Here is a 27,561-nt window from a genome sequence, read left to right on the forward strand (position 1 = left end):
ACCCGCATCCGGACTCGAAGAGTGAGACTTTTGACACATTTGGATAACATGAAAATTCTAATTAAAAAAAAAAAAAAAGGTGGTTATGAGGCCACCATCTTGGAAATGGGTCTTATCAGTATGCCATGTTTGGGAGTTCCCAGGGCAGTGATTTTGTTTTATTGCTGAAGAAAACCAAGGTCTCAAAGCCACCCCCCTCCAGGTGTACCTAAGCAGAGAGGAACAGGTGAGAATATAAAAGTAATAACATCTCGCACATGGTGTTTATTAAGCTCTCTGCTCATTTGTTTATTAGCAAACACTCATAAGCACCCACCAGGTATCGGGTTCCACATGACAGCTGAAAACAAGCTCCCCACAGGGCTGCTTTGACAAACCAACATCCTTGCTTTGGGGAATCATTCTAGGAAGATAGCAGCAGAGCCAGCAGCAGACCTCACACTGTCAGTCCCTCTTCAGGAGGCCAGGCACAGAGCTCTACAGCTTATGGACAGCCAACCTGTTCTGCACTGGACCAAACCATGTCCCAGGCACTGCCCTGCAGATGTAAGAAGACAGCTTCCTGGGGCTGGTGAGATGGCTCAGTGGGTAAGAGCACCCGACTGCTCTTCCGAAGGTCCGGAGTTCAAATCCCAGCAACCACATGGTGGCTCACAACCATCCCTAACGAGCTCTGACTCTCTCTTCTGGAGTGTCTGAAGACAGCTACAGTGTACTTACATATAATAAATAAATAAATCTTTAAAAAAAAAAAAAAAAAGAAGACAGCTTCCTAATAAAGTTGCTAAGTTGGTATGGGAAGAGAACCTAGTAGAAACACAACAGGAGAGGAAGAGGAGGCAGGGAAAACACACATGTGGTCCTAGGTTAGATTCCCCGTTGTGGCAATAAATCAATAAATCAATAAATCAGTGGGTAGAGAAAAAGAAAGTGATTGAGCTCTTAAGACTTGATACCGTCGATTCCTCCATACTCTCCGTCCCTTAAGTGGACTGCCATGTGCTTCTGTTCGGTGTGGATCCTCGGTGGAGACCCCGGATCTACAGTGCCCAGCTCCAGAAACCATCCGTTTTACGGTTCAGGCTTTCTAGTTAAACAGGCTCGCTCAAGCGCCACAGTCCCCACAGGGACTGTACCATATTTGTCTGCTTTTGCAGAGACGGATGCAGGCCTTAAGTGGGTACCAGCAGGTCATCGAGATGGCTCAGCAGGTGAAGGGGCTTGTTGCCAAGGCTGGAAGCCTGAGTTTGGTACCTGAAACAACCCAGATGACAGAAGGAGAGAATCAACTTCTTCAAGTTGCCTTCTGTCCTTTACATACACCCTAGGGCATGCATGCATGCATGTAGACACACACCATCCTTACCCCCCCCCATACATAAATAAGCAAATAAGTAAGTAAATAAATAAACATAATAAAAAATTTTAATTGTCAGGGTTTTTCTGTGTAACCCAGGCTATCCTGAAACTTGCTCTGTAGACCAGGCTGGCCTCAAACTCAGAGATCTGCCTGCCTCTGCCTCCCAAGTGCTGAGACTAAAGGTGTGCGTCACCATCACCACCTGGCGACAGTAAAAAAAAATGTTTTAAAGAGTTTAAGAGAGTCTTAAATGGAATGGATTGGAAAGTGTGTTGTGAGATGGACCTCTTATTGCTATTGATAATGAGTCCCTGCAATCAAAGCAGCCCCTCCTTCAGGATGCAACCTCTGCCCTTGAGACTCAGATGGCCGCACTGGGTAGTTCTCCAGATCAACAGTGTTTCCCACCCTCTAGAGACAGAGGGTCTTGAACTGCTGTGGTCTGAATGTAGTGCCGACTGGATTGTTGGTGTGCCGTAGCTTCCAGGTCAATTTAGCTGTAATCTGCAGACAGGCAGAGGTAGAAGCTGGGCCCACAGCAGGAGGGCATATGCTAGGCTGGCAGCTGAGACATTTGGGCCTGGGTCCTTCCCTCGTGGAGTGAAGAAGTGCGTAACTGTGTCCGTTGGTTCCGTCCTGGTCACTTGGGCAGACATGGACTGGAGAGCTCTGTGGGCTTGCTGGATGTGTGTCCTAGCTGCTGGAGCCTGTTGGAAAGTCTCAGAGAGACCTGGGGCTAATGATCTTAGAACAGCTCCCTTGTTCTCCCGGGGTGGGGGTGGGGGAATCCCCTGAGTCTCTTCTATGCTGTCTCCCTGAAGTCATTGTGGGTTGGAGCCTCTAGTGACCCATAGGAGAAGCTGCTCACCCAAAGTCTTTAACCTGGCACCTCCCTCCTCTTCCCACTAGCCTGCCCACGCTCTCTAAAGCAGAGGTTCTCAACCTGCGAGCTGCAGCCTTTGGGGGTGTGTGTCAATGGACCCTTTCATGGGGGGGGCACCTAAGCTCGTCAGAAGACACAGATATTTACATTACCATTCATAGCAGAGGCAAAACGACAGTTACATAGTAGCAGCAAAAATGATTTTACGGTTGGGGGTCACTGGGACGTGAAGAACTGTATTAAAGGGTGGCAGCATTAGGAAGGTTGAGAAGCACTCAGAGTAAGCCCGGCCTGTCCTTGCAGGCTCTCCACAGAAAAGTGCTTGGTTGACTTATGTGCTAAAAGGGGGAACTGGAGACTCTGCAAGAGCCAGGAACAGTGAGAGTGACACAGGGACTGCCCCTTCCTTCTAATATGTTTGACTCTTTATTCTCAGACTGAACCTTCCTAGTGATTTTCCAGCCTGGGGTCAGGTCCTGTCAGCTTTGTGAGCACCACAACACATCCTAGTCCCAAGGCTCCCAGCACGGGGTGTTCTGGACCTCGTACGTGGTGGGCCTCTCAGTGCACACTTAAGGACCTGGAGTGGGTAGTCTCACTTTCTTGAAAGGAAGGGGAAATGTCTGGGGGCTGAGTGTACAAAGCCGACCGAGATCCGTACGAGCCTCTCCTGGCTTGGACGTAGGGCCCCTGGAGGGCTTGCTTGTTGACTAGATCATTCAGCAAACATTGACCCGGGACTGCAGAGGGCGGGTTATGAAGGGCAGGTAGAAATTGGGAAAACATACAATCCCCTTGAAGACGTAGGCCTTTCCGGAGCTGAGGCGTGGCCGAACAGGACAAACAGTCTTTGAGCTGTTCTGCCAGGGGCTGAGTATAGGATAGGCCTCAAGATTTCCCAAACATCAAACAGACAATGTAAAGGAACATTCTTGTGTTCTGTGCCCAGAATTGGGGTCTGACTCTCTCCCCTCCACGATGCGTGCGTGCATACATGCGTGCGTGCGCATTGATGTTGTTTAGTTTGAAGGGAACGGGGACAAAGTGGTGTAAGTGAGATTTCTGAGTAGAGGACATGGGCCTCTCAGGGACTTGCGGAGGCTTGACACCCCACCACCCCACCAGTGCCAGTGTGCAGACCGTTGTCAGCCTGTTCTTCCCTGGGTTGACAAGGCTGCCTGCCACAGCGCTAATGAAGCCCCTGCTGGGAGTTCAAGTGTTGAGGACAAGCTGCCTGTTCTCTCGCCAGCCCTCTTGCTCGCCTCCCTGGCTCACTTGGGGGTCTTCTCCCTTGTGAAAATATCAAGCTCACAGGCGCTGTGTGCTCATCAGAGGAAAATGAGGCAGGATTTTAAAAGTGCTCCGCTGTCCACTCACCCTTCAATAAAGGGGGAAGGAGAAATTAATAAAATGTGGAATCATTTGAAGAAATTAGACCTACTTGGTCCAAGATTAAGGATAGCTCTAATTAAGTGGCCCCATCTTTCTTGATGGGGAAGGGGAAAAAAAATCACTTCAGCCCTTAATTTTCTCAAGACTCCCTAGAAGGACACGTGTGCAAAGGCTGCTGGGTATTTACTTGTCACGGAGACCCTGTGGACCTTTGCGTAAATTCTCCATCAGCCACTTTAAAAGCTTGTCTGGAACCTTCACCGGAAGTCTCCCCCATTCTCCAGTATAGAGGAAATTTCCATTCCTTTCTCTGCTTTGTTTGTTTGTTTGTTTGTTTGTTTTTTGTTTTCATCCACAGTCAAGCTTAGGTCCTGAAAGCCGGACCCTCACATAGGGGTCCAGTTCTATGGCTACACCTTGGCTCTGCAACTCTTAGTAGGCAGAAAAGAGCACAGGGAAGGTCAGGTGAGCCACAAGAGAAGAGTTCTTTCTATCCAAAGCTTTCCAAGGAGAGAGCAGGCCTTCATAGTGGTGTGGGGTTGAAGCGGGCAACCCGGAGGAGGTGGTGTGAGCTCAGGGATGAGGGACAGGAGGCAATGAGGTGGATCGGGAGTGGCTGGGGGAGAGGAGGCTCAGGCAGAGGCCCCTCGAAGCTCAACAAGGGAGCTATTGTGGAATGCCCAGAGGGCAAGGGCAAAAGAGAGGTGAGGTGGAGGCGAGAAAGTCAGCAGGGCCAGATCCTGCGCAGTCTTGTCTGCCTTGGTTGGGGCTTGAGGGTTCCCCCCACCCCATTTGGAGTTTTAAGTAATTGTGTGGCAAGCATTTTGGTTCTCAAAGGTGCTCTGACAACTGGGATGTGCCCGGTCTGTGTCTGGAGTCACCTGTAAGCCGTGGAAGCTCCCAAGGGCCGGAAATGACAAGTGTTGAAAGCCATTTGGCTACACCACAAGAAATGTCCAGGTTGGAAGACAGTGTCCAGGAGGGAGAATTTGAGCCCCGCCCCTTAGGGGTTTGAGACCGGATCTGAGAACAGAATCAATTAGATCATCATGGATCAATAAGGGAAGAGCATGCAAAGGCAGCACAGCTTTCCTGTGGCCAGGAAGCAGTCTAAAGGACACAGGAGGCCAGAGGTCTAAGTGGGCTGGAATGTAGTAAGGGCTGTGACAAAGGTGAAATGCATAGAGAAGCTGCTGGTGGGACGAGGGGCAACCCCCAGCCTGGATTCTCTCAGCTATGAGATTTGCCAACCTCGATGGTAAGAGTGAAGGGCCTTCCTTCTGGTGCTTCAAGGCTGTCTGTCACATGGGGGGGAATCGCATCTGCATGAAGAGAGGTAGCCATGTAGCTAGCTGACAGGATGCTGGTTACACATGGAGGAAGCCCTGGGAGAGATCCGCGGCACACTTACTTAGCATGGCAGCATTAACTCAAGGTCATCTTCAGGTACACAGCAAATCTGAGACTAGCCTGGTCTATGTGAGACCCTGTCTCAAAGTGAAACAGCCACGATGTATGTACGTGTATATGAGATATACATATATAGAGAGATACAAGGAAGAAAGCAGGGGGACTTTACAACCATTAACTCATTCAGTTTAGGCAACAGAATTCTGCCTTAACATTTTCATATCTGAGACTAATATTTAGGACATAGAATGCAAGCACTGGCCAGATGTGGTGACACACGAGTTTAATCTCGGGGGGGGGGGGGGGGGCAGGGCAGCGGGGATTCATAGCCACTGGCTAGACCCTGTTCCAAGACAGCCTCCAAGGCCAAATGTGACAGAACCCAGGTAACCCAGGGCCCAGCAGCCTATAGGAACCCAGGACCAACGGTCAGGGCCAAGCAGAGAGCAGCCAGTGAAGGTCTTTTCTTTTTCGTTCAGACTTGCCCTTTGGAGTAGAGCATCTCCTGGAGCAGGAGTCTGAGGTGGGGAATGCCCTTCCCTGCAAGAGAAGCCTTCTGACGGGAGAAACATCTAATAAGCTGTGCCTGTTGGCCGGGCGGTGGTGGCGCACGCCTTTAATCCCAGCACTTGGGAGGCAGAGGCAGGCCGATTTCTGAGTTCGAGGCCAGCCTGGTCTACAGAGTGAGTTCCAGGACAGCCAGGGCTACACAGAGAAACCGTGTCTCGAAAAACAAAAACAAAACAAAAAACAAAACAACAAAAAAAGACAAAAAAAAGCTTTGCCTGTGGTCCATGATAGCCCCCCCCCCTTGAGCCCCATCCTTGCACCATGCGTAAAACCCTGCTCACTTTGAGGAGAGTCTGCCCTGGAGTCTCCCCATCTCCCCACATTCTGCTAAGTATCCAGAAGGACAAAAGTCATGAACTTGGCCCATTTGTCCCCTGGGATTGCCATCAGTAGGCCCAAGGAAGGCCACTGCTTCTGTTGGGGGACTCTCTGGCTATGTGTTACCCATCACTCCAGGAACTTCTTTCTGTCACTAACATTTTCAACCATGGAAAACCAATATAACCCCTGGAGGCCCTTTCTGCACCCCTCTAGCTGAGGGTCTACTTAGTATCTATTTTCTCGAAGTGTCTGCTTCCTGGGGAAACCCCAAGAGACAGAGCTACTATGGATTTTTTTTCTTCCCAAGACAGGGTTTCTCGGTGTAGCCCTGGCTGTCCTGGAACTCACTCTATAGACTAGGCTGGCCTCGAACTCAGAAATCTGCCTGCCAAGTGCTGGGATTAAAGGTGTGCGCCACCACTGCCCGGTCCAGTTTTTTTTTTGTTGTTTTTTTGTTTTTTTGTTTTTTTTAAGATAGGGTCTGGCAGAGGTTCGAATGCAGTTTCACTGATAAAATACTTGTGTTTCCTGATAAAGATAAAGGTTTGGTCTCTAGCACATCATAAAGCCAGGTCTGATGGTGTGTGCCTGCAATCCTAGCATTCAGGAGACAGAGGAAAGTGGAGCAGACACTTAAAATCACCTCAGTTGGATAATGAGCTCCAGGACAGCCTTGGATACAGCGACTCTGTCTTTAAATCTAAAAAAATATAAATAAAGAGTCTTACTATGTAGCCTGGGCTGGCCTTCCTGTACTAGGTTATTATTGGTTTTTTTGTTTTTGTTTTTGTTTTTTTTTGTTTGTTTGTTTTTGTTTTGTTTTGTTTTGTTTTTTCGAGACAGGATTTCTCTGTATAGCCCTGGCTGTCCTGGAACTCACTTTGTAGACCAGGCTGGTCTCAAACTCAGAAATCCGCCTGCCTCTGCCTCCCGAGTGCTGGGATTAAAGACGTGCACCACCACTGCCTGGCGTTTAATATTGGTTTTGATGGACTGATGCATGCTTGAAAGAGGGGCTGTGGGCTGGAGAGATAGCTCAGTGGTTAAGAACACTGACTGCTCTTCCAGAGGTCCTGAGTTCAATTCCCAGCAACCACATGATGGCTCACAACCATCTGTAATGGAATCCAATGCCTTCTTCTGGTGTGTCTGAAGACAGCTACAGTGTACTCATATACATAAAATATATAGATATATCTTTTAAAAAAAGGAAGAAAGAAAAAAAGGAAGGAAAGAAAGAGAGAAAGAGAGAGAGAGAGAGAGAGAGAGAGAGAGAGAGAGAGAGAAAGAAAGAAAGAAAGAAAGAAAGAAAGAAAGAAAGAAAGAAAGAAAGAAAGAAAGAAAGAGGGGCTGCACTGCCTACCTCTGTCTACCCGGAGGGATGGGAGTGCCCTGATGGAAGAAGGCGGGGTCAAGAGGGAGCATGGTTCCCATCTGTTTCATGGGAAGAAGCTCCGAACATGCAAGATGGGGCTGGGGCTGGGGCTGGGGCTGGGACCGGGATCAGTGCTACTCTCTGCTGTTTTGGGTGCCCCTGGGACACAAGATGGGCAGGGATAGGGACCTAGGAGGCAAACGGTAATGAGGGGAGAAGTGGGCCTTTCTGGTGAGTATCCAAAGAATCCTGGTGTCCACCCTTTCGAAAGGACTGGGCAGGGTTAATCCCTCAGCCCCAAGTTGGAGCAGCCAGTTTAGGGATCTGGCCCTGTCTGGCTCCAGCCTGGCTGCCCCTTCCTGGGCTGTCAATCTCTCTTGACAGGCTCTAGGATTAGGTTTGCTTGTTCAAACCACCCGCCCGCCCATCTATCCTGGAAAGTATGAGGCCCCAGAATGCCATAACCCAGCCAAGTCACACTGCCAAAACCTTCTGGGCCCATTTAGGCCTGTGGTCTAGGGGCAGAGGTACCATGGCCTGTGAGGTTCTCACTGGGGGCACAGGGGGTGTCCCAAGACCCTTGGGGACCTTCTGGGTCAGACCTCCACACGATGGCAGCACGCTCGCACTGAACCTGCTGGTCTCTGTGGCTGTGCCTGGATCCAGCACCGCCCTGGCCTCTCTGGGCTCTGCTCCTCCCTTCCGGAGGAGATGGTTTCCCGAGTCTCTAATGACTTCTGGGAAGACCCCGACTTCCTCAGTAGTCCACTGTTTCCACAAGGATCTCTTAGGTTTAGGTCTTTTCAGTGTAACCCATCCAAGGGAGAGTGTCATCTAGGTCTGACACAGCTACCCCCGGTCCCCACCCCTACCAACCTCAGGTGGGTAGGAAGAAGTAGACATGAGTGACTGGTGACTGGTGTGCTCTCTACATCACAGACAACCCCTCCAACCCCCTGCTTTGGCTAAAGATGCCATCAGGGGCTATCCATGACACAAGAGTCTTCTGCTTTTTGCTGAAGGGTAGTCTGGGAATCTGAATGAAGGAAAATGGTGGCTTGGTGGCTCTGGATCTTTCTGCTGAGCAGAGATTACCCTGGAAGACAACGTGGAGGGGAAAGCTAAAACTTCACTGTTCCCCAGCCTCCAAACCTGCCTGGAGAACAAACAAGGGCTATCTTATCTTGACCCTTCTTATCTCTTCCTCTCTCCACCAGCTTTGGAATCTTCTCACCCTGTCCCTAACAGTCATGCAGCCCCTCAGCCCACCCTCTTTGTTCTTCGACCTCTGTCCTCTACAGGTTTTCCCTGTCTCCCCCCCCCCCCCCCCAATTCTCTCTCTTGAGCTGTGAGCTTCATTAGATCTCTAAGGACTCTGGTCTATGCCAGAATCCTCTGAAGACTTGGGTTTTTCGTGAGAGGGAACACTTGGCTTTCTGGGTAGGCGTCAGTCTGGATGGACCCAGTGCCTGTTAGGGTTTTGTGAGGCTTAGCGAGTTTCACTGAACATTAACCTAGGCCTGGGCAGCAAAGGCACGTGTGTGTGGACACAGGCTCTGTGTCTCCAGCTAGCAGTGAGTAGAAAGGGTAGAGGTTGCCACAGAGGTCCCAGGATGCAGACCTCCTGATGCCTGCAATCACAGGCATCTTATCAGCACAGGATGTCCCCTGCCATGCCATCAGGTAAAGTCCACCCCTCAAAAGCAGCAAATTCAGCTGGAAGTGACTTTACCCTGGGGACAACGGACAGCAGTGCCTGGAGAGGCTTCAGAGAGTGTGCTTGTTTTAAATTCACCATTATTCCTTTGCTTAATCTATTTTTCCCCCTCTACTTACAGAGCTCTTTAGAATTTTGTAAAAAACCAGCCAAGTACAGGAAAAAAAAAAAAAAAACAACATTCATAAAAACCCTCACTGTGGGTTTACAGTTTCACAGTAGGGCATTTGCCTAGAATGTGCTAGGCTCCAGGTTTGATCCCAGCATGGAAAAACAAACAAAAAACCTCTTTTTCACTACTTTGAGATAACCATTTCTAATAATTTTAGCTTGTTTCCTTCGTAAATATTTTCAAGAATAGTTTCATATATATGTGTTTGTATGTGTGTGTGCATATTTGTGTACTTGCGTGTGTATGTGTGAGTGTGTGTGAGTGTGTGTCTGTGTGTGTGTGAGTGTGTGTGTGTGTGCGCGCGCGCACGCAAGCGTGTTGTAATTGGATTTTCTCTTTCCACCATGGAGTCTGAGGTTGAATTCAGTTAGTCAGGTTTGGCAGAAAGCATTTTTACCCACTGAACCTCCTCACTAGTCCTAATTTTAAATTTTTGTTATAATACAACACACAATTTTATATTGGTTTTTACTTAAGATTTTGCTGCAAGCATTTACCACACACACACACACACACAGTTAGTTTTTTTTAACATATCAAAAGCATTCTTCACTGAAATAATTTAAAGTTATCATTTAATTTTTACTTCTTATTGGATAGATGGGCATGCATATTCTACCTGTGGGTGACTAGCGCACTGCCATCATTTGATAATATCCCATAATGCACAGGCAGCCACTACTACAGAAGATGAAGGCAATGGACTGTCCTCTGGCTGGGTGGCCAGTAAGCCTGTGGGAGTTTTACTCTGCCTGATTTCCTCTTCAGAATTCAGTCTCAAGGATTCATAGTTTCCCCTTGTGACTATCTGGGTGCCTAGTCCGCCTGGGTCCTTGTCTGCCCATGCAGCCCCTACCATTTTTCTGGGTTCATTTTTTTCTTACTATAAAAGGAAATGGCTAGGGTTAGGGTCCTGGAGCTGGGCCCAGCCTGTGACTGCAGACCTCAGCTGTGTGAAGGACATCCATCAAGCAGCAGCAGCCTATGTGGGTGCTGACCTCAGCCCCTAGTCTCGGAAGCTATGTGTGCTGTTGATCCGGGAGCCCTCGTAAGGAATGAGGCTCTCCAGAGCCCACCTGCCTTGTTGGTAACTACCAAGCATAAACAAGATACCAAGGATGTTTAAATGCTGGCTTCTTCTGTTCCAGGAGATACCATACATACATTCAGGCTATTTCAGGATGGCGCAGGCCTTGTAGGAAGATGTGGGGGGGGCTCTCTGCTGATCCAGTTACCACCATGTGCAGAGGCAGCAAATGCCACCATTCCTGCCCAGTGATCTAAGAGGAGTGAGAAAAGACTCTTGATCTACATGTAAAGTATCCTTGTTGCAGGCCCAGGACAGGAATGGAGGGAAGGACTGGGGGGGTGGGGGGGGCGGAGAGGGGTAGGCACAGCTGTTCAGCAGTCTGTAGAGCTGGCTATATCCAAGACAGGCTAGACTCATAGCAACTAGGAAAGTCCCTAAATAGTCAGCAAAATGGAGATAGGGGGGTAGGGGGTGCTGGACCTGGCTTTCAAGGGTCCCCAGAACCAGGCCTGTGTAGACTTCCCTTAGCAGAGAAAGGGTATAAGGAAGCAAAACTTCTACCCCAAGTCCTCTGTGAAAACGTTGAAATGTTTCATGTTGGAGAGTTGTTCAGAGGCAGAGGAGTTTCAGTACCCTCCCTGGCTTTGATGTGCCCCCAGGCCACTATTTCCTTGAGGCTTCCACAGGCTTCTTCCACATTTACAGCTCCCTCAGGTTGCTTCTCATCGGCCCTTGTACGGGGCCTTTCTGTAGGCAGTGTGGTACATGAAGAGGAGCTGGTGGAGGCCCCCTGGGGGCTACAGAATGGCCCGTTCCTGCATGGGTTAGGAGGAAAGTCAGAGCACACTAGGGTCCTTGAGCAGGCATGCTCGATGGGACCCCTTAACTTTCCCTTCGGAATTTCATCTATCCTGAGGGTTCAGCAGGGAAGGCTGTGGAAGAGACAGCCATTGCTGTCTTTCAGTGTTCACTCTCCTATGGAGGAACAGAGCCAGCAGGCAGGGATGGGAAGCCTGGAGTACTCCATCTGTGGTCTGGGGGACCGTATGGCGGAAACATATGTGGGTTAGGTCTACTGGAGATGGGGCTACTCCTGGGTTCACCCCAATCTTCTTTTGTACCCCACCTTCCTACTTGCGGGTCTTTATTCCAAGCTAAGTGGCTGGTGTTTTCTCAACTCTGTATGATCTGGTGTCTTTCTCAATTTCCTGTTAAACATGCCAGTATGTCCATTTTCCTCCTCTTGGCCATGTGAAGCACAGGTAAGAGGTAGCCCTAGACAGACAAGGGTCACGTAGACCTGCCTTGTTCCTCCTGTGTCCCTGCAGCCCAGAGCGAAGCAGCTCTGCGACACCACCCTTCCTTCCCCTTCTGTTTTCAGCTCATATCCCTTAGATCCAGCTGTCCTTTCTGCGACCGTGGGCTTTTCCTTGTCCCCCTCATGTTTCCTTGCCTCCACAGCTTGGTGGTCACTCACAGAGACACAGGCTCCCTCTGGCTTTCCTGCAGTTATTTCCAGGAGATGCACACAGTCAGGGAATAAGCCTTGTCCGTCTCCATCATGAAGGGTCTGCCTTCCTCTCTATACAGAGACAGAGTTGCAGCTATTATTTGTCCATTTTAATTCATTTGGTTGACAGGCATCAGACCTAAATCGGATTTTCAGTCAAGAGAGGAAATTTTCTAAATGTTTCATTTTTGCTCTATTGGCATGCGGCAGAAGCAGCTGTGGGCTCTCCCTCCGCCTCCCACCCCTGGGGAAGACAGCAATTGTCCGAGTGTGACTTGGGGGTGCAGAACACTGCCTGTTTTCCAGGCCCTTGGAATGGCTTGGCTCAGCACATTAAAAAAAAAGATCCTGGCATTTGTGTCCCCTTGAATCTTCCTAAAGTAGCATCTCTGGTGGGCAGTCCTGCCTTGTAAGGCAGGTGGTGGCAAGGGCCAGGAAGTATGTGGTCAGCTGGGGATCCTGGGGACAGTGATAGTCATAAACAGCACAGGGGATTAACTCTGGCCCGCATGGCTTTTGGGAGTTCGGAGGAATGAAGAGATGGCGCCAAGGGAGGGAGAGGTGTTGGTGTGTTTTTCGAATGCTAGGACTATAATTAAGGGGTGAGAAGATTCGTGCTAACCCGTAACCAAGGCTGCAGAAGAAATCATGAAATCTAATAGCCACAGAAGCCTGGATTTGGAACCTCACATATCCCTCACTTTGAAGCTTATTTGAGCGCTCAGCACATTCATCAAAGGGGAGCTGGGGCTCTGACAGTGTCAGGTGGCATGTGTCTGTCTCCTGGTGCCTAAAGTAGCTCTTGGGCACCTTCAAGTCACCTGTTCCAGGACTACCTCAAAAGACACAGAGGGACTTTCCAGAGTCTTATGCGCATGTGTATAGTTGGGGGGGGGGTCTTCATCTTAACAGAGGGCTTTCCAAGGGCATAAGCAAAGGTTCCCCAAAATACATCCATGGTGGAAAGAAATGTTGGGTGTGTGTGCCCAGGGTATGAGGGGCTGGCTGGTCCACACTCAGCAGGGATTAAAATTTAGCCTCAAGATTGTGCCCTGAAGGCCACAGTTCCTACAATAGGTATGGGGCAGTTGCTAGTATCTCTCTATCATAGCAAACGCTGAACAGGTTTTAGGATTAAAAGGTTGTTTTTGTTTGTTTGTTTTTGATCTTTTTAAATTGGCCCCGCCTTTCTCCAAGCTCTGTGGCTGTCCCCGGGGCTTCCTGGATGTGCCATGTGCAGCCCTCACTCAGAGAATGCCTGGAGGGCAGCCTTTTCCTTTTCTACCATCTCTGACCACATCCTCTGGACATAGTGATTCCTGGAGAATCCACCCAGGCAGACTCGGTTGTGGCCAGGCCATGTGGGCACGCCGTTGCCTCAGGCGCTGGCCAACAGCCTTTCTTAGAAAGCCATGGGTTTGGTGTCTGTCCGTCCCGTTTCCCCCCCCCCCCCCCACGCAGGGCGCAGCCTGCCCTGCTGGGCACGTCTCCCTCTGGGCCTGCTTCTGGGGGAAATTGGGTTCTGGGGTCTCGATGAGGAACTAGGTTGAGGGGGACACCGGTCTTTAAATGAGGCCACGTTAGTCAACAAATGAGAGCATTTGAGCCGGGCTTGGATGAGGCCCAGAGCTGCCCACGGGTATCCATGTTGCTCACTGGGGCAGGCAAAAGCATGAACTTGCAAAGTCTCAGCTTAATTCCTGGCGCTCGGAAAGTCCACCTCCTTCCTGAGCTGGTGGTAACTGTGCTAATCAGCTAGGCCACAAGGACAATTAGACGTGACCTCGTGGGGAAGCCCTGCCAGCCTAGAGCTAGGATGGCTGACTCAAGAGGGCTCTCTGGGTTTCACTCTGTCCGAGAGAGCTTTACACGGTCTCCTATGGAGATCGGGCCAATGGCTGCCTGTCTTCCCTGCTCCGGGGTCTCAAGAAAGGTGCCCACCCTCACAATACCAACAATGAAGGTCAAGAAGCTACTTTGAATCTGAATATCCCTTCTTCTGGCACACCGGCCTTGAGAGGGACTCTAGAAGGCTCAAAGCGAAGAGGGTGCCTCAGTCTGGCGTCTTGGAACCTTTACCCCAAGCTTGGCACCTGCCAGTCTGGACTTGTGGCCATCTTACCTCTGTATGCAACTACTCTGGTCTCATAGCAGGACATGCTCTAGTCCTGCCTACTAATGGAGGATATGTTGGCTATGTGGGCCGTTATGGCCCCTCTGGCCTCTCTCTAGGTAGGCTCTGTGCTCTGTAGCCCTCCCCCCCAATCCATTCTATCCCAGCAAGAAGGCTGCCACAGCTGGGCGTGATGGCGCACGCCTTTAATCCCAGCACTCGGGAGGCAGAGGCAGGCGGATTTCTGAGTTCGAGGCCAGCCTGGTCTACAAAGTGAGTTCCAGGACAGGTAGGGCCACACAGAGAAACCCTGTCTCGAAAAACCAAAAAAAAAAGGAGGCGGCTGCCACATTGAAAGTTTCAGGCCTTTCCGGTGCCTTCTCGTGATTCAGTGAACCGCCTATACCCTTGGGACACTCCCCCCTGCACACATCCTGGGCTAGACCCCTCAGCTCTGCTAGACTGCACTGTCCCATCCCCTGTGCCTCCTCATCTTCTCCCTTCTTCCTCCTTTTTTCCTGAAGGATCTCTCTCACACACAGAAACCAATTAAGTTGACTGCATAAACACACCAGCTGATGGATGGGCTGTCACCCAATGAGCGTACCTTTTCAGTTCTCAGGGCTGCTGAAGGACCTGGTCCACACCTTTCTTCTCTGCTGTGCTCAGCCTCCTTCCTCCTAGAGATTCGGTGCACTGGGGTTGTCGGGGCTGGAAACAAGGAAGACTTCATGGAGAGTCTGGATGTAAGCAAGCCACACATTCATTCCTACTTCATTAATTCACCAAGTGTTTATCCATGGTTTCTCGTTGCCAGGTATCACCAGAGCAGTGTGGTCAGAGACTTGGACTGAGATAACAAGGTTACCTGAGTAAAGGCAAAGCAGAGGGAGAATACAGGGCTGTATGAGGCGCCCCAGCCAGAAGAGGTGCAAGGGCAGACGCTGGGAAGTTAGGAGCGAAGATCTCCCAGACATTTGAACATTTTGCAATTTATTTTTTAATTTTTTAAAAATTTTTTGATAATTTTTTTTAAATTTGAGGGCACTTAAAAGTTGTGCTAAGACGAGGCACAAACGACAAAAACACATTCTAGGAAGTGCATTGTGAATTAGGTCCTTTGATCACTGTGAGCAGGTCACAGTGTCCCTGCACCAAGCTGCACAGCAGAGTCTGTGGTACATTTGACTTGTATGTCTGGCACAGGACATCCAGATTGCAGATGCATGTAGCATAGACCTTTATGAACACAGCCGGTGGCAAGCACATGGTAAGAACACATCTAAGACCAGAAGAAATATGCAGAGAGCGGCTGAGAGGGGCTTGGTGATAGGGAACTTGCCTGGTGTGGATCCGCTCCTGGTTCTAGTCTCACTGCCAGGAAATAAAGAAAAAGAAGAAAAGAGAGACAGGGCAGGGGGTGGGGAGAAACACCCCAAGTGTGGGGATTTGTCAGCTCTTACACTCTTGTAGGAACTGCCACACATTTGGTCTGTTGTAGACAGAACTGCTGTCATACCACTACATATCTGTAGACATCACCAAGTCCAGCCTTTCTGACCTTGCACTTACGGTCAAGGCACAAGGCACACTTTGTGCTTCCGCCATCGCCCTTCACGCCAGTCAGAACTCCACTCCCATGATGCAATGCTCTCCACACACACACACACACACACACACACACACACACATTTGAGTGTTTCCTTCCCCATGCTCATCGTATGAGCGGAGTTATGAAATCGATCCTTCCTCACCTTATTCAGAACAACAGCCCGGCATCTCACGCTGTGGCTGTGCCTTCCCATACTCTCCGTTTTCTGGGTTTTGTTTGTTTGTTTGTTTTTGAGACGAACTCACAGAGATGGAGATCTGCCTCTGCCTTCTGAGGTCGGGATTAAAGGAGTGCACCACCATGGCTGGCCTGTGTCCTGTTCTTTTCAAGTCAGGCATCATCCCGCTGTGAACACATTAGGTGGACTCCATTTGGGGACACTTAGCTGTCTCCACTGATGGTCTGCTGTGGCCAATGCCACTAAGAATATGGATGAGCAAGTTTCTGTCCGAGGCCCTGCTGGCTTTTCCCCCCCTAGTGCATGCCCAGAAATTGAATTTTCAGATCACCTGAGCACTTTGTTTTATTTGTTCATTCTTTCTGAGCCACTGAGGGTGGAACCCAAAGCCTCACAAACACCAGACAAATTGTCTGTCTCCCACCCCTCTGTCCTCCAGCCATCTGGACATTGGAAGCAGAACACTTTGCGTCCAGGTGACATTTCAGAAAGGCCATAGCCTGTAGGAGTGATGTTAAAGACAGAACACAGGACAGACCTGCACAGACACTAGCAAGAGACAATAAGCCCCAAACCCAGTTTGTGAGGAGGGGCAGGGAAACGTGCAGGACTGGGGTCTGTTTGGAGCCAGCCAGATAGCTCATTGGTTGCTGGTGTGGAAAGAAGAGAGTAGAGATGCCCCTGGCAGCTGGGTAGGGAAAGGAGCCGGTAATGACACCATTATCTACGTGCAGGGTCCAGGGTCTCCCTCGTTGGTGAGGGAGGGGGGGGGGAGATAATGAGTTCAATTTGGCTGATTTAATCATTTCTTTTTTCATGAATTCAGCAAACATTTCTGGAGGGTCCATTAAGCGCTTAGCACAGAGCTGGGCGCCCAGAAAACACAGCCAGGGAGAGAGGTCATTGCCCTGAGCTGGAGGCGCCTATAAACACATACTGGGGACCCTTTGCGAGAGGGAGGGGGACCCGAGGGAGTGCTGGGTGGCTGTGGACTCTGGAGAGCTGCCTGTTTCAAAGCAAGAGGAAAGAGAGCAGGGTCCCGAAGAAGCAAAGCGTGCAAGAGCCGGCCGCTCTAAGCCCGTAAGACAGGAACTAGGAACTGGCTTTGTGCACACAAACTCTGTGTGACTTACAGGAGGAAGAAGAAGTCTGAGACTCGCAGATCCCAGGGACTTGTAGTCAGATTGACTGTTAGAGCTCGATCGTGGTGGTAGGGAGGTAGATGATGGTGCTGAGATCCAATTAGGGAGAAAGAGGAAGAGAGGCATTTCCCTCAGGCCACAGAGGAAGGGAAGACAACCAGCTTTAATTCCCTTTACTGCCTTCAAGATGGGCCCCATACAGCGAAGGCTTTGCTGGGATTCCACCCAGCCTCTCTCAGATTTAGAGCTGCTTTGGGGCTTCCAGAGCCCCTACCTCCCCTCAGCGCCTGGCGTTAGGGCAGAGCGGTGGCCACAGAAGAATCCTGTGGGGTCCCTCAGAGCTACAAACTCAGGCTTTGGGGTGAGGAAGAAGCAGGGCTCAGAGCAGAGTAGGGACAGAGAACTGATTAATGAGGGTCACTGACCCCAGAGGTCCAGCCTCTCGGTGCAGGCTGAGGTCAGCAGGCCCACGTGGGAGTGTACACACCTGCTCAGCACGAGTGTTGAGGTGAGTGGGCTCGCTCTGTGAGGCCGGAGGATTAGTCCTGACTCAGAACAGGTCAGGTGCACTGCACGGGGGCTTTTGTTCAGCCCTGCCAGCCTTTGTCCCTTGCCTGTAGCACACCCTGGCTACATGATGTCACTTCAGCCGCATTAAGCTGGAACAGCTCAAAATTGAATAATTAATTACACTCAGCTTCAGTTGCAGTGACTAATTGATCAGGGGCCGCCAGAAGACACCTGGACAGGATTAACTGGGTACAATAAAGCCTGCAGGCAGGTGGCACAGGCCCCCATCCTCCACACTCTGTGTGTGATTTAATTAGGGTTGACTTGATTTCTCTATTCTTGCTGGAGGTCTCAGGCAGATCCTATCCTGGCCCAGGGTGGCATCTGGACATGGTGACAGGCTGGGGTCTGGAAAGATACAGGCCCCAGGCTACCTGTGTCGTAGCTAGCTCTATGGCTTGGGCCAAGGTCTAACCTTGTGGCATCTTGATCTCCAGTCAAGTGGGTATATCACTGCTGTCTGTGTCCAGAATCCAGCTAAGCCCTGAAGTGGGGTGACTTTTGTCTTTTTGGCCCCTCCAGAGAGGGTGATCCAGCTGGCCCTCATCTCTTGACTAGCTAGAGCAGTGGCCCCCTAGTCTTGTATAGTCTGGCTCGCTGGAGTAACTAATTGTCTTTCGAAGCTGTATTTCTGGACCTGGCAGCTACTGAGTACAGCTTCCTGGATGTGTAACAGTGTATGATCCTTTGGCAGCCTGATAAACAGTCCTGTTCACAAACCAAACTCAGCCAAACCGAACTGTGAAAGCCCACAGCCATGTAAGCGGTACGTCCTGCTCCTGAGAAGGGCTGAGTGTATATTGTTGGGCTGGCTGTGCGTGGAGTAATTCCAGCTTGACGCGAGTGCTCTGATGTGGACTTGTGCAATGGAGATGGCCACAGAGTCTTTATCTCCTTCACAGTTGCCCTGGTGAAACCCCTTGGCTCTGTGCCATCTACCCTCTTAAGTGAACCAAAATCAGAGCTAATCAGCCCTTGGTAGGTGTGTGGGACAGGGATGGAGAGACAAAATGAAGATGCCCCCTTGGCTGGGATTGGTGATGGGACTGTAGCTCCTTAGTGGAGGGTCCCTTCGCTTCCTCAACCTACCTTATCTACTTCTAGGACAAGAGTTCATTGTCTTCCATTAGCCTTCCTTCCTTGATCTTTCTCATATCCTCCCAACAAGGGGTTCCAGCTCTGCGAAGGCAGCCCTTCAGCAGCGTCTGAGCTTTGCTAAGTTCCAGAAGGAGCACTTGGACAGATGTCATGGTGTCGTGTTGGCAGCCCATGGTCCAAACCACCCATGCCAGAGACCCAGGCACCGTCCTGTCCCCACATCGAGCTCTGTCATGAAACCTGCCAGGACAACTTCCTCAAAGTTTGGGGGCAAAATTCAGGAGTGGCTACAGAGGGAAAACAAGACCAGAACAAGCTAAAGGAAGAGATGAGGCAAAGGTAACGGGATCCATTATGACCTACCAGTAGATTCTGGATGTTTCTGGTCCCACTGTCCACATCCCACCAAAGTCCACAAAGAAACAAAGCTCTGGAGAGTCAACCAATCTAAAGGATAGCAGACAAGGCCTGCTGAGACACCCAATAAACCAGGTCTCCACTGGGGAGGGGTGTTTCCCTCCAAAGACCCAGACGTGGCTCAGAGAGGCACTAGGCAGAGCCCATAGGGTGCATACGACAATGCTCCCTTGCGACGCCCCTGCGATGCCTCTGAAGGTGAGCCATTTTGGCCAATCTTTATTTTTGCGTGACAGAAGCAGCCTGTGGTAACAGATTCAGAGAAGGAAGAATGTAGACTCCTCCAAAATATTCACTGCTGACTGGTTGCCGTGGCTCCTTCCAAATATTTTTAGGCATATCCAGTCATTTAACTAAATATGTACACACTCATGCTTTTTTTTAACAGATGGGATCATCCGACACAGACGGTCCCTTCAACTCGTCTTTGCTCCCACAACATGCTCCCAACTTCCCCTGCCTGTGCCTGCCACCCGGCTTCACTCTGTCTGTCAACCAAGTAGTAAATAGTATCCTTAAATGGAAGCACTTCATCAAGCCATTTTTCTTTAATGATGGGCAGCGAGGTCGCTACAATTTCATTTTTTTTCTTTTTTTAATTCTAGTCACAGATAGAGCTGTTGGAGAGAGAAAGGAGTGGCCTGAGCATTCTACCCATACGTGGACATCGCCACATCAGAAGGAGCACCTGAAGTCCTCGTCCAGAGAAGCTACGCCAATCCACACCCTGATAGTGGCAGTCGACCCGGGGAATTCTATTAAATCGGGAGAGGTTATACAACGGCAAAATGCCTAGGACAAATAGGAACTTGATCTGAGCCGTGGAGGGAGGGAGCAAGAGTGTGCCTCTTTTCCTCCGTCCTCTGGGGCTGCTTTTGGGGGAGCTGAGTCTTAGGCAGAGGGTGGGAGGATTCCAGGGTGCGTTGACCCCCCCCCATCTATCTATGTCAAAGGATCCTACCCAGCATGGCCGAGTACTCATTTATCAATCAGCTAGCTGGAGCCGACCCCACTGGACACATGGTTGCCTTGCCCCAGAGGCCTCTTTCCAGTGAGAGACTGCAAGAACTCAAGGCTTAGCGGGAGGTGGGACTTCTTCCAAGAAGCCCTGCTTCCTCAGTGGGGCTAAAGGAGAGGGTCTGACTTCCTCAATTAACCGTCCCAGCAAGAGCCCGCTTTTCTGAGTGGCTCTGACAAGAGAGTGCCTGTTCTTCCCAGAATCCCCTCTTTACGAGGATCCTGTTTTGGAAATCCAGGTTTCCTCATGACGGACGGGAAGAAGTTCCATATTTCAGTCAATGTCAGACCTTGACACCCTGTCCCCCAGGCCTGCCAGAGGAAAGCCACATGCTTGGCTGATGTGGTCAGCCCCCTCTGCCCTCTTCCTGCCCCTAACGTACTTTAGAACCAGAAGCAGAGCTTCAAACAGAAGGTCACCAGGGCCCCTGGCCTTGGTGACTCCCTTCAGAAGTCAAAGGTCATCCAGACACAGGAATCTCTTCAAAAGTCACAGGTCATGCAGAGGCCTTTCCTGCTCTGTTTGTGCAGGCTGGGGGTGGTGTGTGCAGCCGTACAAGCACACACCGAAGGTCAGCACCCCCCTCCCACACACGGGGCCCCAGAGAACATACTCCTGAGGGAGGTTTGAATTTCCACTTTCTAACGTCAGGGCTGGCTCTGCCTCAGTTTCCTTGCTCACTCAGTACAGGGCCAGCTCTGAAGCTCACTGTGTCTCATTTCTCAGATGTTCATTGTGGAATACCCAACCCCCCCCCCCCCCCCGCCTCTGCCCCGGCACTGCCTTTGTAAATGAGTGAAAAGAGAAATCCCAGAGTCTGCTAAATGTAGCCCTGGAAGCTTAAAGCCCTTATCTAGCCTCCAGATAGGGTCTGGCTTTGGAGAAATCCCACCCATTGCTGAGTCAGGGTCTATAGGAGTCTCCCACAATCGGACAAAGAGGAAGAGATTTCCCAGGGCTAAGGAGGCTATGCACATGGAAGCCATTCTTTCTCTCTCCTAACACAAGCTGCACCCACCACCCTGGACAAGCCCAGTCTGGCCCCAGCATCCAACTTCCTTATGTATTTACTTAAACTGTGCTGCATCCTGAAGAGGACTTAAGGCCTCACCATGAATACCATCTTTGTACAGCCTTCCAACGCTCAAGGCCGGCAAACCTAGGCAGGGTAGCCTGGCTGGGGATGGGGCCCCAACCTGGCTAGAGGCCCAGGCAGGTCACCTAGACATTGCTGTCTCCTCATATAGAGCTTCCTCAGGCTCCCTGACCTGGGGACAAACAGATCTTGGCAAGCTCCCTTGATGGGAGGATAAGGCCTATTGAAACTCTCCCTACACGTATAGATGGCACTTCTGGGACAGGATCGTAGTGCATCCCCTCGGGCCTGGTGCAGAGAGCTTGGTATGCAGAAAGAAGGGTTTGAGAGTGGTCTACCCACCCAGGCCTCTGTATATGTAAGTCCTGCAGTTTCTAGTCAATCCTCATTCACTGGGGAGGAGAACTGTTCCTAGGTCTATTAGAATGACTCCTGCTCTTTGCCTAGGTCTCAGGGTCTGCCACTGACTGGGTGTGGCTCCTCACTCCACATTTGTGATACATACTGTCTATCTTCACTTCCTAGCTATCTTTAAATATCCTGGAGTGTCTTCAAAGCTATCCAAGGAACAACTAGAGTAGATGTCCCTTTCTGCTCACCCGTGAGGAGCAATAGCCAGGGTCTGGCTATCTCTTCATGAACAGAGAGAGCTTTAGGAGGTAGAGGGGAGGCCAAGAGAATGCTGGGCCACTGAGGACCTTAAGGGAGGTCATGTCACCAAATAGTTTGCACTCAGGAGCGGTTCTCAATTCTGTCCCCAGATGGGTGAAGATACTGGGAGTTATGAAGATACCTAGCCATTATGAGAAGTCTGCAGCCCCTGGTCTTAAAACTCAAAGTACTTGTACTGTCAGGGCGGACACTCTTCTAGAAAACCCTGTAGGTCTACATAGTTTAGAAGAGACTTTCTCAGAGACTGCTTTCCCCTACACTCAGCCTGGAAACTTGGGGAACCTGTCCTTCTAAGACCTGTGCAGCTTTGGGTCAGATAATGAAAGAGACCGTGTAACTGTTAGAGTCGTAGGGGCTAGTTCTGGCCCTGATTAACACAACGGCTGCTTGTGGAGTGTAGAGGGGAAAGGCAGAGTTGAAACCAGACCCCGGGTCCCATGTACATTCCAGCCTGTGCCGGAATGAGCCTGCACATACTCTGTCCCGTTCTCCATGGCGCCTGTTCCACTTGTGATGGGGGGACATCGGGTGGTCCTGCCACCTGTTGGAAAACTCAGATGCCTGTAACCAAAGCAGGGCCTGGAAATAGCCTGGAACATGGCACATTGTGTTGGCACTGCCCTTGACCACCTGTTAGGGAGGTATCTAAAGAAGAATCTGAAAGGCAGACCTTTTATGGCGTTAGTTTGTTGCTCTGCAGTTCTTGGGATTGGAGCCAGGGTCTAGTGTAGGGTTTGGAGATGGGGGCCTCAGTATGTATCTCAGCCTAGCCTCCAACACACTGTGTATAGACTCAACTTACCTCAAAGTTGAAAACCTCCTGCTTCTTGCTCCTGTGTGCTTGGATCCCAGGCCCTCTTTGCCTCATCAGCAGGGAAACAGACTTTGTGACCCCTCTGAAAGACCAAATATGATTTTTAGACACACAGAGACCTAGATTCCCAAACCTGGCTAAGCTTGTCACTTTGGAGCCATAGCTCTCCACAGGCTAGGGAAGGAGACCCTCCTTTGGGGTCATGTAAAGCCCAGCAAACTATGAGTGTCCAGAAAGAGTCTAAAAGCGACTGCAACATAACCGTACTTGTCCTGAACCTCACCAAAGGGCAGAGTTGAGGCCCTTGGAGACAGGATCAGTCCTTTGGTGGCTCTTGCTGTAGAGCTACCACTTCAGAAAGACCTTTCAAAATGGTACAGAAGTTACAGTCCACAAATAGAAGGTCAGCAATGTCTACAGCTGCCAGGCACCTAGCCACCCGAGTGTCCCAAGGGCTGGACTTATAAGGAAAAGATGTCAGTCCCCTCTACCCACCCATCAGGTTCAGTTGAAGGTCTTGAGATGGCTACAGAGAGCCAGCCAGGGCATCAGAGCCTCTCTGGGGTCTTGGCCAACACACCCAACACACACAGATTCTTGACCCTAAAGACAACTCAGGACATGGGACACAGTGCCAGGAAGCTCTTGATTGACTTCTGCAAGTTGGTGGCTTCAGAATCAGAATAAGAGACCTTTTCTAGAAGTTTCTATGGCTTTAGGTGTGTGTATATGATAGTAGAGATGCCAACGTGCATGCCTGACTGCAACAGAACTGGGTGCCACCACCGTCAGGTCTGTTCGCTGCTGGCAATGTATGCCTGAACGTGTCATTTCTTACTGGTGGGCTCCAGTTTTCCCAGCCGAAAACCAGGACAGAGAGCAGTCTTGACCAACTCTTGTAAGAATCAGGCGCATTGTCCCCTGAGTGTGATCACTTCAGGCCACAGCCTGCTTCCCACCAGGCCAAGGCCCTGCCTGGCCCCTGAGCCCTAGGTTGGAACCTGGTAAATCAGCTCTCTGCCAGGAAACTCAAGCAGCAACCCCACTGCTCTCCCTGTATGTCAGCTGGGGATACTTGAAACTAACAGAGGACAGCGGCTTTAGGCAGAAGTAAATTGCACACTTCAGAGTGCGGGATGAATCCTTGCATTGCCAACTCTGGGGGTTCTGGGTCCATGGAAGAAATAAGACAGGGCTGTAGGACCTTGGGAATGAGAAAAAGGACCAATTAAGACCCTTTGGAGAATGGCGAGTCACCAGGTTCCACAGACGGAAGGGCAAAAAACATGAACAAGTGAGAAATGGGAAGCTCACAGGGCTTAGGAGACTGGCCCTAAGCCCCCAGCAACAAGCAGTTGGGTAGAAATCCAGGGCCAGGTCTGCTTGGTGCCTCAGCTCCCCAGATTGCCACAGGCTTGGGGAGCAGGAGGGATTAGCCCCTGTGTCTGTCCACAGAAACCCCATGGCTCCTCACAGGGAGGCAGAGTACAGCGCCATCGAGTCTCCTGTCCTGGGCTATTTTAGGGCTTCTGCTGAGAGCACAGGAATTCCGGCACATGGGCCCAGGGGCCAGGACCACCTGTCCACCCTTCCCAAGTTGAAGGCCAAGGATGGGTGAACCAAGGTTGGAAAAAGTCAAGACTACCTCAACTCCAATTTTAGCCCCATGCATGTGTGAGATCAGGACATAGCCGTCCCCTGCCAGACTCTCAGCATGTCCTATTTAGGACAGACCCTCGTCCCACACCCTCTCAATCCATCATTACCTGCCACAGATGACTTGGGAATGTACAGCTTTGTTCTACTGAGAAGGCCTGGAACATGGCAGGGAGCTCTCTGGTGTCTTATTTCTACCTAGGCAATGGTCCAAGGTGAGAGTCTGGGGTCTGGGTGCCCTGGAATTTAAGGAACAGAAGGTTTTGAGTGAAGGGGCAGCTCGTGGCTACAGAACAGGAAGACTCGGAGTTGGCCCTTCCGCCAGTTGAGTACCTCAGGAGTTCTGGCTCCTAATATGGAAAATGGGACCCAAAACCCACACTTACTGGCCTCTTGTAGGGATTAGTTGATACCCTGGCAGCCCCTTGGCTTGGGCAGTCCAGTCATGTGAGGCCTCAGCTTGCCCTGCCTCGACCCTGAGCTGGCTAGAGGGCTTGACCTTGTTCTACAGACAAAGGCCGTGAGGGAGAGAGGAAGGGGCTTCAGGTCCAGAGGTGGCTCAGCAAGCAGAGAGGCCTTCAGCAAGAAATGCTGGTTGCTCTCCAGAGCTGAGCCCCCGCCCTGGCTGTACAGAAATAACAGCTGGTGGGAGCCTTCACTTGTCACCCTGCAGACTCCACCTCCAAGGGCGCTGGCCTCAATGCCATGTCTTCCCCAACACACCAGCTTCTGATACTTCTGTCCACTCTGTTCTGAGCTTTGGCTTCCTGATAGCTTGACTGAGTTGGAGCCTGTGAGCTGTGACCCCCTTGAGACCCTCTGAGAGTTTAGATCTATGCTTTCCTGATCCTATTCTTGGTTTCCTAGAGAAAGCAAGCGGACTGCTTTTTACACATAAACACTAGGAGATTCCCCAAATGACAACTGTACCCTCCTGTCAGACAGAATAGGACATACATTTAAACATGCCTAATTGAAGCTGTGGGGATATGGGCCGTCATCTCGGGAAACTTAACTGCCGAACTTCCATGTTTACAGTTGGCATAGCAGAGAACAGATTGAGTCTCATGTAAAATCACAAAAGTAGGCTGGGGAGACAGTCCTGTTGATTATGTGAGGGTTGGGTGACCATGAGGGAACTGAGTTCAATTCCCCAGAAACCATGTAAAAAAGCTAGACATGGGCTTGGAATCTCTCAGAGTTTGTCAAGTAGAGACAGAGGATCCCTGGGGCCAGCCCAGGCTCATCAGTGAAACCCAGGCTAAAGGCCTATAAGAAAACACACACACACACACACACACACACACACACACACACACACGTCCACGTGCACATGCCTGGAACACATACACCCCACCACCACAAGAACACTGGGGAATATATGAAAATGTGGTTTTAAGATGAACATGGCTGAAAGACCGGAAACAAAAGAGCGGCTGCTCTAGCTTTTAGCCTGGGCTGAGATTCCAGGCCTTAATTCCAGGAGGGAAAATTCAGATCGCTTTCGGAGGCAGCCCTTGCTAAGGAGCCAGCATTGAGCAGAGAGAAATTCAGTGTGCCAGAGCTCTCTGGTCAGAGCACAATGAGAAGGCCAACAGGAAAGAAAACCTCGGAGGCAGAGGCCCTAGGACTTTCCCTCAGGCATCCAGCAGAGAGAATTGTGCCTCTGTCTGTCTGTCTGTCTGTCTGTCTGTCTGTCTGTGTCTCTCTGTCTCTCTATCTCTCTGTGTCTCTCTCTCTGTCTTTCTCTGTCTCTCTGTCACTCTGACTCTGTCTCTCTCTGTCTCTCTTTCTGTTTCTCTCTCTGTGTCTCTTTCTCTCTGTCTCTGTCTCTCTGTCTCTGTCTCTGTCTCTCTCTCTCTCGTGTGTGTGTGTGTGTGTGTGTGTGTGTGTGTACACTAAAGAGAAAAATGTCAGGTACTGTGGGTGCCCCTCAGAGGTAGAAATGCTTGCCTAATGTGCTACAGGTCCTGGGTTTTATCCCAAGTTCCACAAAACAACAACCGCCACAGTTTAAATCATCCAAAGAGATTAGCAAGGGAGAGTGGCCAGCATTCACTCCCCAGGGCTGTCCATCACTTTTGTTATCCCCCCCCCCCCCCCCCCCGTCAGTCTGGAAAGCCTCACACGCTCAGGGTGCTGGATGGAATTCTCAGAAGGTGAATTCTAGCCCCAGCAGAGGGAAATAATTAGCTTGAGATTAAATGTGTTTCCAACCCACCTCTTATGTGATATAAACCAGACCCAAAAGGATGAAGCCATTCCCAGGTAATTCGACTGCACCCCTGAAGGGAGCTCAAGAATATTTACAGGAATGCAGAGATATGCAGCACACACTCGGGGTGAAATTTCCAAGGTCTGGCAGCCAGTTAAAAAGTTTACCAGACGTTCAAAGAGGTTTAGGAATGCCACCCACAAGGAGGAGGCTGGTTAATTACAGCTGACCTGGGACTCCTCGGACTTTTGAATAAGCAGCAGAGGACTTAGAAGGGGTGACTGCTGCAATTCTATCTCAGAGTTTCAAAAGATACATAGCCATGCAGGAGATTAGGAAAAGAAGGAGACAAATTGAACTTCCAAGGAGTGCTGAGGTGAACAGCACACTGCATACCATTGGCAGATTGGACATGGCAGGGGTAGAGGACATGGAGGAGTGGGGGACCTTCTAAAATGAATCACCTGAGGGCTGGGGGATCAAAGACCCAAAGTAGCACCAGAGGGTTGTTGGATGAGAGCATGCATCTCAATAAGAGCATGCATCTCAATATAGGGATGACTGGGGAGCCTGGCGCACAAGGGAGAGCTGGGTTAGAAGAGGGTCAGATTCACCCACAACCAGAAGAGCTCAGTGAACCCCAAGTGAAGAATAAGGGAGCAAAAAATGACACCCAGACACCCCACAATCTGTCTAAACTAGTAACCACTAGCAAGAAGGGAAAAGCCTTAAAGGAGGTGGGGGGGGGGGAGCAGGGATTTAGAGAACAAAGCTAAGGATTAATGCAGATTTCAGGCTAGAAACAACACACAAACAAGAGGATAGCAGCAGCATCTTTGAAGTGTCCTTAAGGAAAGAGCTGTCACTCTCAAATTCCACCCTCTCTGAAAATAACTCCCAAGAACAAAGGTGCAATAAAACCTTTTACAGACATCCTGGAACTGAAAGGGTGTACCCACAGCTCAGGAAATGTCAAGTAAACCCATCAAACTGAGGAACACCAAACATCACGCTATGTCGGTAAATATTCAAGACTGGTTTTTTGTTGTTTTTGAAGAAAAAATTCTTTAAATTCCTCTTTTTTAAAAAAAGAAAATATTTTATACGCTGTGTGGTAGAATATGGCTTTAACCCCAATCTACCGCACTGTCATGCAGATCTCAGACTTAAGAGTCCAGCCTGGTGTACATACTAAGTTCTAGGGCTACATTAATGAGACT

At 50.3% G+C, this 27,561-nt stretch overlaps 2 long non-coding RNA genes across 16 annotated transcripts in view, besides 1 other annotated feature; one reads left to right on the forward strand and one right to left on the reverse strand.

The window, feature by feature from the left end:
• Nucleotides 1-749: 749 nt before the first annotated feature.
• Nucleotides 750-27,561, reverse strand: part of Gm34081 — a 47,025-nt gene continuing 20,213 nt past the window's right edge. For 6 of the 15 annotated variants that reach the window (XR_872985.3, XR_872986.2, XR_872983.2 and 3 more), the window contains 4 exons: nt 24,237-24,365; nt 22,459-22,552; nt 14,461-14,721; nt 9,652-11,812 (listed from right to left, as the gene is read on the reverse strand). This is a non-coding gene — a long non-coding RNA (predicted gene, 34081). Of the gene's footprint in view, nt 1,255-9,651; nt 11,813-14,460; nt 14,722-15,607; nt 15,811-22,458; nt 22,553-24,236; nt 24,366-24,512; nt 24,847-27,561 lie in introns of those variants that run through there. The other 9 variants (XR_872992.2, XR_872989.2, XR_872988.2 and 6 more) reach the window with 9 other exon arrangements.
• Nucleotides 15,549-18,594: an enhancer, noted in NCBI's record as "VISTA enhancer mm799". NCBI's record gives its function as "enhancer in: midbrain (mesencephalon)[5/5] | forebrain[5/5]" and the evidence as "EXISTENCE:transgenic organism evidence [ECO:0001131][PMID:17130149]".
• Nucleotides 17,187-19,634, forward strand: Gm34017. The gene is made up of 3 exons (XR_381920.4): nt 17,187-17,293; nt 18,524-18,792; nt 19,476-19,634. It is a non-coding gene; the product is annotated as a predicted gene, 34017 (long non-coding RNA).

Source organism: Mus musculus, chromosome 12 (assembly GCF_000001635.26).
Source record: "Mus musculus strain C57BL/6J chromosome 12, GRCm38.p6 C57BL/6J".
NCBI lineage: Eukaryota > Metazoa > Chordata > Mammalia > Rodentia > Muridae > Mus > Mus musculus.